Source organism: Mytilus galloprovincialis, chromosome 10 (assembly GCF_965363235.1).
Source record: "Mytilus galloprovincialis chromosome 10, xbMytGall1.hap1.1, whole genome shotgun sequence".
NCBI classification, from domain to species: domain Eukaryota; kingdom Metazoa; phylum Mollusca; class Bivalvia; order Mytilida; family Mytilidae; genus Mytilus; species Mytilus galloprovincialis.
Window position 1 is genome coordinate 64,895,843 of NC_134847.1, and position 15,895 is coordinate 64,911,737.

The following is a 15,895-nucleotide window of genomic DNA, read 5'->3' on the forward strand; positions in this document are numbered from 1 at the left end:
AAAAAAAAAAAAAACAAGCTGAAAGCCAGTGATGTATGAATAGTCAGAAACGTAGACATCTTTACAACAACAAGGGACCTAAACACGCTAGCAGAATTCCACGAAACACAATTACAGTTCGTATTATTATTTACGTTCGGACGTAACACGTTTCGAATGCGAATTAAACTTATTCTAATTATCTAATTCGAATCGAGTTTGAATTACGCGTGAACGCAACATTACTACTTATTTTTTGCCTTATATCGGAGTTATTTAGAAACTAAGGTTCCAACTGTCACAAGCAGAGTTAACCTTACATGAATGTTGCAATAATTTGTATGTCCCTTTTCGTTATATAGATCCCAAAATCTCTAGCAAATTCATATTTTTTTGTCAACTTTATTCTTGGCTTTCAAATGATTCGGTTAGAGTATTCTAGATGAAGAAAAATTCAGAAAAATGCTTTAAATGCATGCAATTTGTTAAGAGTGTTATTTCATTAATCATAATCAGAAGGAACATAATTATCATAATCAGGTGTTATTTTTCACTTACAATACCTCGACCAAACAACACTCCACGAGTATATCTACATTATAGTCTTTTATAAATTGGTATTAATGACAATTACACAGTCTATTTAGACTAAACTATATTTGATTTTATTACCACACAAGAATTATCGCCACCATAGAAAACAAACAAATGTTTATTCTGTAAGTGACTTTGAAGGTAAAGATGAATATAATTTATTTCATATCACGTATAAACATGGATGCCCTTAGCATTAAAGCAAATAGTTCTGTTATACAAAGGTTCACCTAAGGCGTGGTGAACACTGCTTTCATTGTTAAAAACTAATCTCAAGTAAGTGTAATTGAATACACTACTTATTCATGCAATGTTAATAAGTTGAAAATTGACAGATAGAGACTTCATTTGGAAGTCAGTTTTTGGTGATAATGAATAAAATTGTCCTAAATGCTTTCACGATTGGAAGAGATTCCTATGAGCAATCCACAGTGACAGGTGCTCGAATGAAAGATGAAGACTATTGAAATACAAATAGGAGATACAACAGCTAAAACCTAAATCGGTTGCAATATAATCGAAGTATTGGTAAATAAAGGCAACAGTAGTATACCGCTGTTCAAAAGTCATAATTTGATTGAGATATAAACTAAAATAGAGGGAAACGCATCAAATATAAGAGAACTACAACACAACAGAAACACAACACCTAAAACCTAAATGGGTTGCAATATAATTGAAATATTGGTAAATAAGGCAACAGTAGTATACCGCTGTTCAAAAGTGAGAGATAACAAATTCGGGTTACAAACTAAAACCTAGAGAAACATATCAACTATAAGAGGAAAACGAGGAAACAACAGAAACACTGAAGTGCAACAAAAACAAACGACAAACCGTTCTGCAGGGTTGAATCCAACGTTAAATGCGACGTACCATTTTGCTGTATTAGATGTGACACATCCTTTAGCTGCATTAGATGTGACACACCCTTTAGCTGCATTAGATGTGACACACCCTTTAGCTGCATTAGATGTGACACACCCTTTAGCTGTATTAGATGTGACACACCCTTTAGCTGTATTAGATGTGACACACCCTTTAGCTGTATTAGATGTGACACACCCTTTAGCTGTATTAGATGTGACACACCCTTTAGCTGCATTAGATACAACGAAATGCCTTGATGTATTGGATTTGATGCATCTATTAGCAACGTTTGATAAGACAATACCGTTTTGCTGCGTTGACATAACATACCGTTTTTTTATTTTGCTCTTGACATAACGTACAAATACTGCGTTGGATACGATGGTGCTGATTAGCTGCGTTGGAAGTGATTTGCCGTAATGTTTCGTTAGTTGAAACGTAGTTTTGATGCGTTTGATGTGACGTATCGTTTTGATTCATTGATTCGATGTATCATTGGCTGTGTTTGACGTGATGTATTGACTATGTATTGTTTTGCCGTGTTGGATGCGACATACCATTTTGCTGCATTTGATGCGACGTTTTGTTTTGTTACATTTTATGTGATATTAATCGTTTTGCTATGTTTGGTGTGACGTATCGACTACTTATCGCTTTGACCTGTTTGATATGACGTACAATTTTGTTGCGTTTGACACAGAGTTATCGATAATCTTTATTAGGAAACTTAGACCCAAACATTTGACTCTTCTATTAATATCTTAACTAGTTCAATAAAAAAGTAACAAAAATACCAAACGGAAAGATACTAGTAAATTCAAAACGGTGAAATTGACAAAATCAAACTTCACCAAACAACGAAACAAGCGCAAAAACAACTGTCATATTTCTGACTTGGTATATACCTTTCCTGAAGAAATGATGGAGTAAATCTGGTTTTATAGCTAGTTAAACCTTCCAATTGATTGTCATTTTTCATAGTCCGTTATAGTGACAAAATTGCCTAATTGAGTAACCCAAACATACATAGGTTAATGTGGCAGAAATTGGGATCCAGCAGCCAAAAAAAACTGTGTTATTATTATGTCACAGTAATACAACACAAGTGTTTACAAAATTACAAGAAGCCATACAATTTAAAACTGTAAAGTAAATAAAAAGATACACAACTATAGCACATATATTATAGATCCAAGAACCTCTTTTGCTTCATATGCATACCTTGAAACAATCAATATGTTTTCTTATTTTACCTGATTTGTTTTCTCCTCTAAAAAATAACGAATTACTTTTAACATTGATTAGTTTATACACAATCTGTTGTATTATGTCGGAATTATCAGTTTGTTGTTTTTTTTCTGTTGTTTTTATTTTTTAAAAACTGTCTATAACGATGATACAGGTGTAAAGCTGGGGTCACACATTCACGATTTTTACTGCCGTCCTTGACAGGACCATTCCCGATTAAAATTTGTCAAAAGTCTGATCAAGATCCTGTGAATCGTGAATGGAAATTCAAACTTTAATTAAAATTTGTAAAACAAATAATTTAATCACGACAACAATCAGATATTGTTCAGGAAGCGTCTATATTCAACCGTTTCCAAGCGAATTTATCCCGATAATCCAATTCTCAATCCGCTTCTAATCCAATTTGTATCTTTCTCCTGGTAAAATTCGACCGAGTCTGTCACGACTGCGTCCTGATTTTACCGAATGTAATCCGATAGAGATCAGACAGTGACCAGACAGTGAACCGAAGCTGACGGAAGTTATCCCTACGAAATTTGTCGGAATACTCGGGATGATTGGGTACTGTCGGAACATAATCCTATCACGGTCCGCTATATCGCATTGTAAACGGCTTTGTCTGGAATCAGTCGTATTGTATTCTGTAATTGTCGGGACTCTGACGTGGGTATCATTGACGAATTTCGTATAAATAACGGGACTGTCCCGGAACGGTTTCGGCAACAACGGTTCGCAATCGACAAGATCTGGATGCAATCTGAACTCAATCGGCAGAAAAACAGCAATGAAAAATTTCTCCAGATCATTCCCGTTCCACAGGACACCGTCCGGAATACACAGAACATCGTTAGGATTTTGATCCGATACATCAGAATCTGTCACGACATAGGCACGATTGTAATCCGACTACACAAAATCGGCTGAGTTTCCCCGAATGTTACGGGACGCACATAACTGTCGGGTGCTTCGCCGAACTATTCGGACCCGTCCCGACCCGTAGGAATCTGTTACGAACTTAAACGACTGCGTTCAGACAATGATAGGACATTCCAGATAATTAAGGATAGTATTCCGACTTTTTTTTCATTTTGTGTCGTATCGCTGTCTGATCTCAAACGGGAGCAATAATCGGCAATGTGTGAACCCCGCATTAGGTCAAGATTGAAAATCATTGTTGCATTTGGCTATTATATTTATATCAGAGCCTTTTTGGTTTGAGCGTTCTTGGATAAAATCAATCAAAAAAGGACACACGAAATTATTTTAAGAGTTATTTTCTTTGGTATCATGTGATCATATGTTGTTTTGTAGTGGCGATTTTGTTAAGGAAATACACGTGATACATCTGAAAAAAAGTATTCAGATTTAAATAAGTCTACATTATTAAATTATAAGCATAGCACCTTTGCTAACTATTCAAACAATACATTCGAATATCCTATACTTTAATCAAAATGTTTTAAGATGTATTATAACTGAATTTGACATAACTGTTAGATCAACACTGTCTTGATAAATTCTGGAAGCATTGTTTTTGTGCAGAGACAAAAAATACGTGTGAATTTATGATGTTAAAATGATAAGAAAGTTCATATCAATAGATACGGTTTGCATCACATTTGTCAGAATTCTGCTCAGTTATCACATGCGCTTTATGTATACCAAGTTGAAATCGCAAACGTATGATTTTGCATAGTTTTTGGTCAAAAGTAAAACTTTAAAGTTAATTTAGAAACCAATTTCCCTGATGGCTATAGTAAATGCAACATTATAAGAATATAAAAATAAACTTTTTCACAAAATATGTTATACCCGCCGCATTTTTGCGACTGTTCAAATAAAGGCAACAGTAGTTACCGCTGTTCGAAAGTCATAAATCGATTGAGAGAAAACAAACCGGGTTAAAAAAAAACATAAAGGGAAGTCAGGAGCCTCTGGTCTTTATTAGTCTTAAATGTTTTATTAATTTGGTTCTTCTTTATGTTTCGGAGTTTAGTGTGACGTCCAATTTTGCTGAACTAGTACACATTTTTGTTTAGGGACCATCTGAAACCCGCCTCTTTATGAGGGATTTTCTTGTTGTGTTGAAGACCCATTGGTGGTCTTGGGCTGTTTCTGCTTTTTGGTCGGATTATTGTCGCTTTGACACATTCCATTTTATAGCTTTGCTATGACTACATTTTATTCATAACCAATAAACCAGTCAAATTAGCTTCGATATGGGGAAAGTATATCGCTGTTCTTTCAGGTATAATAGGTCCATGGTTAACAGACAAACGCTTTGGAAACGGTCCAACTCTATCGTATCGTCTAAACAGTAAAACAGATAAATTTAAAGAGGTTGATGAATATATACATCTTAAAAAAGCTTTCATTAAATCTTAAGTTACTAGAAATGAGAAGTAGACTATAAATTAGAAGTCAATTAAACAGATGAAATTTCAATTATTATAAAAATCTATTTTTGTATTCTATGGGTCATTATGCCGAATTTTTTGGGTTAAGGTGTTATTGTTTTATTAAGACTTTTATTTTTAGGTGAAAGAATAAATGTGTCAAAATGAAACCTTTGTGACACTTTTATTAGAAAATCATAGTATAAATATTGATATAATATATAGTATAAATATTGACTTCAGATGGCTTTTACTTTAAAGTGTCTGGAAACCCACTCTTCTGTCAAATGTATGAATCATATTTATTTAAGTGGTTACTTCTATCACTTTATTAAGCTGTTAATTTTTTGTTTGTTCTTCTAAATTAGTCTGTACTTTATATGAAATAATTCCAAAAAATTGTATAAGTACGAGGTCATGTTTATATAAGACTTCAATTTTATTCTATTCTAAGATGAATGAATGTATGACTATATTTCTTATATTGTTTATGTATATTTATATGATTGATGATGCAAGTTATGATTTTTATGTATAAAATCAGATATGGAACTATATTCAAAACAAAACACAATACAATTGTTGAAAATACAATTTAACTTTAAAAAAATGATATTGTTGGTTTTGTTCGGTCTGGAGAAAGCTTTAAAGTTTTCAACAATGCACGAGACGAGTAAGAGATAAAAAAAAATGGCGATCTTAGTGAACCTTCACATTAATTTATAAATTTCTGCAATATATTATAGGCTTTTGAAAATAAAAAATGTCCCTGCAATGTAAATTATTGCTATCTAAATTTAAATTTAACTTTTATATAAAGTATGTATCTTTTGGTAAATTTCAGAGGTATATTTAGAGAAATGATTTTTATTCAGATGACGCTATGTGCTGTTGAAATATATCAATTAAGTGCAGTTTAGACGTGTCTTTATTGTGTCTGGCCATAAACTGTGACCAAAACATTACAGACACAAGTCTGAAACTGAAGGTGCACACTTAGTGCTTATAGAAATGTATACAACATGTCGAAGCAAGTTGAATAGCTAATGACAGGTTCAAGCTTTGTCTATACAGAATAATGATGAGATGAAATAAGTTCAGTGTTCAAATTATCGCAGTTAATTTTTCAATACTTTGTGTTGTTCTCTCATTCCTTCGGCGCATTCAAATCACGGCAATTTTACAAATACGAAGCCAATATGAAACAAATTGCTATAATTCAAATCAATAACGAAGATTCAAAAAATCAATGTAAATTCTAAAAAAATTTGATAGCTTCGAAACGAACATTCGTTTTCAAGTTCCTTATATGAGTTTTTATTGCAAAAGTTTTTTGTTTAATCTACGTAACTTACAGTAATAAATTTCCTACTTAAAATGCTAAAAGCATTCTTCTGAGATAAATAAGTTCTGTCAAATATAAGTATTAAATATTTTCTGTCTGAATTATTCTTTAATTATTATGAAAGTAATGCGATAGACGTTGACAGACACCAGACAAAACAAAGAATAAGCCACACTTAAAGTCAAATGTATAACTTTATTAATATCGCCTTATTTTTGCCTTTTAATGACAATCCGATAGTTTATCAATATTTATACATATACTTAAGCTAATATTGATCAAAACTTTTAAAAGCAGAATAAAATATTTGCAGTCTATTATTAAATGGTGAGAAAAGGGAATATCATTATAGTGTTAAAAGTTAAAAGTTCATTTTTTCGAATACCTAGTGGGAAAATTATGAAATAAATGCGGTAGGCATATAAATTTTGAAATTCAAGTACAAGCATACGCGTTTTATACGTCATATGAATGTATCATCTTTAGATTTTTTTGAATATCCAAATTGATATTTACTTTTCTTGGAAAGAATTAACGTGTACTATGGTTTATGTTAAATCTTATAGATAAACTATATAACACAATTACGCAGACATTTCATACTTTCATACTTAAAACTTGACTGTATGCCTAGTAACAAATAACATTATACTATAATAATTTTCCCGTCAAGTCCTTATTCAAAACGAGGAGACGTAGCCTAAAATGCCTTTTTTATTCAATACTGAAAAAGTTCAAACATTTTTGAAATTCAATTTTTATACTAAACTATATGACAATGAGTAAGCATATAATTTTTTTCCATATTTACAACAGCTAACAATATGATGGTTGGTATGATGAAGACAGTAACAAGCTCGTAGCAACACGATCAAATATTTGAGCTAGAGAAAGAAGGGAGATGTCATTTTATGGTAAATGAAGAGAGATGCCATTTCATGGTAAATAAAGAGAGAAAGATATTTTCCTTTTTTACAGTAAATGACGTAAGTAGTAACGATCACATATGAAGAAAAATAGTTATTTTTTTATCCAAATAAAGAACGATAGAAGAAGTGCAGCAATAACAACTTACAGAAAACGCAATAGCTTTACATTTATTATTTTTAAGAGTGATAGTACAGCAAATAAACTCACTATAGATACCAGGGTTAAAAAATTATATTTACGCCAGACGCTCGTTTCGTCTACAAAACACTCATCAGTGACTCTCGAATAAAAAAAATGTTAAAAAGGCCAAATAAAGTACGAAGTTGAAGAGCATTGAGGACCAACAATTCCTAAAAGTTTTGCCAAATACAGCTAAGGTAATCTATTATTTTTGATTTATTTATTGCAATTCAAAGATTCATTTGTAATTTTCGTGGTTCACATTCCATCTGATTCAGGATTATATACAGTATTGTACGATGAGTAACAATGTTGTTGTCAGAACTTTGTTATCTTTTTATTGTCAATTTCTTGACATAATTCTAACTTCATTACATGCAAAATATTTTTCGTTTTGTTCGTCAAGTGACCATTATCAACATGGTTGGCCACATGGTATGTGTCAAATCACCTTATCAGGTTTACTTTATTTATTCATCCGCACAACAAAATGTACCAAATTACAAAGTTAATGATTCTTGTAAGAATTTGTTTATTTACGTGATAAAGGTAAATTGGCGATGAAATCAACGACAAGAGATGTTTTCTACCTACTTTCAGAAAACATCTTGATCAATGGGGGACCACCCTTAAGTAGAAAATGCACGGGGGGGTCTCTTCCTATATAAAGGTATATACATATGTGCCGCTGGAATGGGTCCCTTTTTGATCCGTCAAATATATCAATGGGGTGCAATTTTACCGAGGAAATATATCAATAGGTAGTAATTGACCGATTGTGATATATTTGAGCTGATAAATATATGAATGGTTTATGATTTCGCTGTGAAATATATGTATAGGTAGGGATTTCACAATTATTCAATATATGAATGGGGGGTGTTTTTAAAATCCCAGCTGCACACCTGTACCCAAAATCCCATGTTGAGACCCCCCCGTGAGAAAATGCTATGGTTCCTCAAATTTATTCATTGATTTGCAGGTGCTAGATTTTTGACACAGGTTTGGAAGAGTATATCAACAAAAATGTTGTAAGTAATTCAAGGACTATTAACAGAAAGCAAGAAGCTAGGCACAACCGATTAATTATTCATTAAAATGTTACTCATCTTGAAAAGCCGCCTGAAGTATTTTTAAGCACCATCATAAAAGTATTTAAGCAGTTACTTCAGTGCTAAATTTAAATGTTACGAATCGTATGGGGATTTATTACGACAGTTTTTATTTACCTTTGACCTTGAACTGACCACAATTATCTAGAAATGCTTTGCACCTGCGAATTAATTATAATTGCTTTAAGCGTTACATAAGGAAGAATGGAATAAAGGGAATTGAAATTACTCACTTCTGAATAATATATAAATGTGAATTTATATTAAACTGACAATTTTGTAAAAAAGTATTGTAAATAAGTTTAGAAGAACTGTCGTGAAATAATATTGCTTCAAATCTTAATTTATAAAATTTAAACCTCGAATAACAAGTCTACTGAAATAATATGTCTGTTATCTTAGCTGACTTTCTTACTACTGGGTTTTCCTCTTGATCGAGGGTGTCACCAACCCAGTAGTCGGCACTGATGATGTGAGATCATTTTGACTGTTAATGAAATGGCTTTTTTCTACCCCCAGAAACGGAACGTCAAAGTCATTTTTGGCACAACTTTTGAAATGCGCTTTGTATTTTAAGCTCTCTTTTCTTTTTTCTGTCTTGAAAACTGAATTCGTATTTGTATTAAAATTTTCAAATTCAGTCATATCTGAGGGTTAGATAATTCAAATGTTTTGATAGTTAATGCATAGGTAAATAAACTCATCATAGATACCAGGACTAAATTTTGTATATACGCCGGTGCGCGTTTCGTCTACAAAAGACTTATCAGTGACGCTCGAATCCAAAAAAGTTAAAAAGCCCAAATAAAGTACGAAGTTGAAGAGCATTGAGGACCAAAATTCCTAAAAGTTTTACCAAATCCAGCTAAGGTAATCAATGCCTGAGGTAGAAAAGCCTTAGTATTTCAAAAATTCAAAATTTTGTTAACAGTTAATTTATAAATATAACCATATCAATGATAATTCATGTCAGCACAAAAAGTGCTGACTACTGGGCTGGTGATTACCTCGGGAAATTAAATCTCCACCAGCAGTGGCATCGACCAAGTGGTTGTGAATAAACTCATCATAGATACCAGGACTAAATTTTGTATATACGCCGACGCGCGTTTCGTCTACAAAAGAGATAACAAAGATACCGAACTACAAGGAAAATTCAAAACAGAAACAAGTTCCTTAACAAATTGCAAAATCAAAAACTCAAACCCATCAAACGAATGGAAAGAAACTGTCATATTCCAGACTTTATACAGACATTTCCTTATGACGAAAATGGTTTATTGAATCTGGTTGTACAGATATCCAAACATCTCATCTTGAAGTATATAAGAGGCATTTACCAATCTGTTAGGGTCTGAAGCTTTATCACTGACTATGACCTTTCGAATTGTTTCAAGAAAGATTATATAGAATAAACCAATAGAGCAGAAAGTGTTGACCCTCCCAGAGTACCAAAGCTTTGCAATTAAAAGAAAATATCATTATCATTAAGCTTGATTACTTTAGTATTCCCTCACTGAAGAATTGAAATTTGATTGACTCCTTGTTGAAGACATATTCTTATTGAGGTTTAGCTAAGTAAGATGCAACAGTGGTATATCTATGTTCAAAACTAGAAAGTTCATATTTGTTATATAAAAATCAACATAAAACATTAGGGAGTGTATGCGTTACCTTGTGCCTTAGGATATAAAAGATACAACTTCATATCGTAACAAAATCTTTAAAGAAATTACTTTTGATATTGGGGTTGGTTGAGATATGAAAACAAACGTGAAGCCACAAAAATACTGAACTGCGAGGAAAATTCAAAAAGAAAAGTCCCTAGTCAAATGACAAAAATCAAAATCGCAAAAACATCAAACGAATGGATAACAACCGTCATATTCAAAAGTATAGGACCAGTTGTGATCTTATTTTAAATCTTACAATAAATTTGTATGCAGCACTATTTCACCAGGACTTATGTTTTGTATAATAATGTTCTTGAAGAAAGTTTCCAAGTAATTTTGAAAAATTATAAAAAGATCAGTGAGAATACATACAATCAACGTCGTTTTCTTCCTGCAATTTTATAAAAACATTTGACTTATGTATCTACTCTACTGTATCATTCCTTATTCTGAAATTAAAGAAAACCTAAAATAATGAGTCTTTTAATCATTTTCATAAGACACATTGACTTAGCAGATGCATATATTTTTTTAGATAGGGACAAATCATACCTTGTTAAAAAAAGAACCAACTCTGATTATAGATTTCGACGCACACGATTCGTTTAGTTAATATATTGGAATGTATGTCTAAAGAAATCATTTAGTTTTCGTTCGACCTGCAAGCAAAGATAATTCTGCATTTATTCTTTACAGCTAGATTTTAATATATATCTTTATTTTTTATCAAACTTACTCACTTCGACCATGCATTTAATTTCGAAGGTAAGGCAATATATCAATAAATATTTTAAAAGTTCCCAGCCCATCTTTAGATTTAATATCATGTAAGATCAACAAATTAGGCCCATATTTTCTTTTTATTCACAGCATGACTGCAGACATCTTGAATCAAATTATCCGTAAATGAGAGACGTCAAAATGTGAAATATCATTTCATAATAAGAATGTCAGACTTAAGGAATCCCTACTCATATATCAATAAAAACATAGACTTTGTTGATAAAGGAAGGATGACTAGGGGTAGCTTTAGATTGGCGAGGTGATATCTCAATCTTCTTAAAGAAAATGTTTCAAATATTACAGCTGCCCTGAGCAATTTGTCAACCTGATCATCGGATAAGGTCTGTTTGTAGATATTAAAAAGTAGGCGGGTTTAAATTAACATCTTTAATATGTGATGAAATGAAATCTGAATTTCAAAGAAAGCTTCATTCTATGGGATAAAACAGTTCTTATCATATTGTTATGTTGCAGTTTATTGAAAAGATTAAATTGCATCAATATATCCAAAAGGTAAATTTGGTCGTTTTCTGAACAAATGTTTTTGAATAATAACCTCGAGAAAGTATAAGATGAAAATGGGTATTAAAATAGAATTCAGGAGAAAAAATGTAAACAAAAAATAGAAAAATGTCATTTGATAACACAGAACATAATAACAACATTTATATGGTTCTCCAAGTTGATTCACAAAATTGGGAACTTAATAATTCTATAGCGAAAGCTTCAATAGTCTTAACTTAATTTGTGTTATCAACTTCAAATACGTTTTTCAAGCAATGTCTTAAAAACGTAACAGCAAATGAGGACATAAAGTGATACTTTAAATAAAAGTGACAGTATTTTACCGATGTTTAAAATACGTCAATCGATTTTGAAGAGGTAAATGTAGGTAACAAACAAAAACTGAGGTACCGGGTTCGTCTTCATAGTATTTGGCACATCTTTTCGGAATTTTGGGTCCTCAATGCTCTTAAACTTTGTACTTGTAAAGCCTTATAACTTTTTTATCTGGGCGTCACTGATGGGTCTTATGTAGCCGAAATGCGCGTCTGGCGTATAAAAGTATAAGCCTGGTACCTTTGATAACTATCAACATAGAAAGCCTCTCCTGCAATATATGTATCTACTGTTATGCGAATTCTCATTCTCTAAAGGTTACAATCTGGAATTGGACAGAATCGGAAAAATTGAAGATTAGAAGACTACACTGCTATCTAAATATATAAGATCGCGAAACCATATCATTAAAAGTGTTTTGCAACCATAACATCTTTACGAATATATATATTATATATATATATTTTCTAGGCACTTTATACATATTCTAAGGCCTGGTATTTCTTAATCATAAGAAATCCGATGGACAAGGTATAATTTGCAGTTGTCACTACACACAGGCAGACATATACATATATTTATTTACAGTGATTGTATGCCTTCTAAAAATAGATTAGCATCCTGCAATTATACTGAAGAGATGAGTAGATGATTATTTCTGTACACTCGAATATTGTATCAGAGATCCTTGTTTAATTCCTACGAGAAGGTAAACACCTCCCGAAACGAAAGTTTATTTTTATTAGCTAGAGTTAGACGAGGGGATAAGGTCTCTGCGCAATGCTAGGCGGTGTTGTCGTAGAAGTTAGAAATAAAAAGTACAGGTTCCAGCCACGGCCGGGGAGGAAGTTACGAATCAAATCTACTCTAACATTGTTAGGTTGATTTTCTAGGCACTTTTATGATCCGATAAATACATCTGTTGTAAAGTTGTCACTGACTTAGACGTACTTATTAATATAATTATTTTCAGTGACTGTATCTTGCATTAATTTGTAGGATCCTTTACTATAGATAATTGAGCTGATCTGTAACAATAACATCTCCATGCCTTATATATCATGTACTGTAGTACGCCGCTAGATTAAAACTGACGAGGAAAGGTAACACACGGCCACTGAAAGCTTTATTATTGTGAAGCCCAGGTGGTCGTGTGGTCTAGCGGGACGGCTACAGTGCAGGCGATTTGGTGTCACGATATCTCAGTAGCATGGGTTCGAATCCCGGCGAGGGAAGAACAAAAAATTTGCTAAAGCAAATTTACAGATCTAACATTGTTGGGTTGATGTTTAGACGAGTTATATATATATATATATATCATATATATATATATATATATTGCATATAATAGTGCCGTAAGAAAGAAAGCATTCGGATTTAAATTAAAATCTTCTGATATGTGATGGAATAAAATCAAAGAAAGTTTATTTTTTTAGTAATGAAGTTCATATGACTATTTATGTGTGGCAATTTGTTATAATACTACGTAGGCAAATAAGGAAAATAATGTATTTGATTTCTGGTAATCTTTTTTCAAAAGGAAAAAAATGTCGATATAAGTTAACCTTCATATTGATTATGTGTATTTCATATATATTTTCTAACACAAATAAATAGAAAAAATTCAAGTCCCACAGATTTATCATAGTTGCGAAAATTCAATGTAACACTATTGAGGTTCAAATGTCAAATACAGGTAAAGCACCGGAAGATGGAATCGTATGGACACACATTTATTATCTACAGTAATAATAATTTTAGATTAAATTGTGATGGAATATTAGATGTTGATATTCGGAACAATTTTTGTCATTTGGAAATAACTTATTTTGATTTAAAAGATTGTTTTGTGATTGACTTATATCTATGATATATGCAAGTGATATATGTATATCTCTAGCTTTTAATTTTGTATGTTTGAGCGTTTGTAATGAAGGTAAATTCCGAAAAGCTTTGAAGAAGCACTAAATTTTAGAAAGTTATATTTTGTTATGCCTTACAATATATGCTGATTGAACAAGATACTATAAACATCTTTTAAAAACATTTTAATACGCGGATAGTACCAAGTCAGAAATATGACAGTTGTTATCCATCCGTATGATGTTTTATCTTTTGATTTCGCCATTTGATTAGGGACTTTCCGTTTTGAATTTTCCTCGGAGTTCATTTTTTTTGTGATTTTACTTTTTATAGCATGCCCAATACAAGTTATAATCTATACTTTACAAACCTTACAGTGCGTCAATTTTTACAATGTTTTAGTTGAAGAGTCTTAGTACGAAGGCTCATTGATAAAAAAAAATATGTAAAACATTATGTTAAATATTTAACTTCTATGTTCTTTGTAATGGTTCCCTGTCTATCCAATTTGCAATAAATTCTGTGCTTTTACCAGATAATTCAATATGAAAAATAATTTATTCTTAACGTTAAAAAATTATACATAATTATTCATATGGTAATTTCATGTTGAACTTAACTGACAGTGTACCGTACATTGCACTTGTAAGTGGGATATCCCTACTGCATTATTCCATATAAGATATAGTGACAAAATGATTCTGAGATGGTATTCGTATACTTTTGTTAGATCTGTTGAGATTTGCCTTATAGATGATATGTTCGGCATAATAACCTGTGCGAAACATTGTTTATAAATGTGGTAATCAAAAGTTTAAAATAGCTTAAATAATAAAACAAATGACTGGTTCTTACAACAATGTTCGGCATCAGGAATAATTTTAGATTTTTGTTACCTTGAACATGCATGTATCATAATTAAGTTATATCAATTTGATTTTTGGTTGGTAATCGTTCTTAAATTATTTTTAATATTTAACAAGCGTCGTGTGAGAACGACAGACATCAATGTATAATTTTGGCGGGTTAAAAGAACCCTAGAAAATACCTGCTTTTTTCTCATCGATAGCAAATGCACTCATTTAAACGTCATATATGATGGTATGGATGCTGTTTACAGAGTAGAGAAAAAATGGAAGAAAGGTGTATAATGATGGACATACAGTAAACGAAAATTGAGAAAAATAGGGAGAAAAATGATCATTGGGAAAACTGGTGTGCTAAAATATAGATAATAGAAAATAATGGGCACCTAATAGAAAAAATAGAAAAAAATAATTAAATAGATTAATGAATACAGGAATGAAGGACACCTTATCCATACCCTCATGCATTAGTGATACAATTATGAAAGCACATGAAACAACTCAATGCAATGTCATACATTAACAATAATAAAAGTGCATGAAACAATATTTACTTTCAAAACTTTTCATGTTATTTGAAATTTGAAAGCACTTCAAATACCAATTTACATTATTATGCCACACAAATAGTCATAATTTTTTTTAAACCACAAGGCATACAACCTTCATTTAAACCTCTTTAAAGTTCTTAAAAAATCCAAAAACTGTCATCTTGTAATTCATTTAACATACTGATGACATGAAATGACAATCGCCTTATAATATCATCTTTTGATCGGCTTTATTACAAGTTATAAGATATTTTAATCTGCATATAACTATCATCACAGATGTTCAAGTGTCCCGTTCATCTCATCAGTACGTAAAGTATCCAGAAATAGGATTATATGAAAACGTTATGCCTCTCACATCGAAGATTTGTTCGTCAGTTTAAAAGTAGAAAATTAAACTAAAAAAATAAAGTAAAAAGACATACTGCAAAAAAACTCATCATAAATACCAGGATTGAAATTTTATGTTTGCTCCAGACGAGCATTTTGTCTACAGGAGACTCATCAGTGACGCTGGAATAAAAAACAATAACAAAATTCCAAACATAATGAAAAATAAATTAAATAAACTAATAAACTACTCCTAAACGAATTAAAACAAAACCATACAAGTTGAAGGTACTGCTAATCTAGTTAGTTCATACAAGAAGAAGAAGATGTGG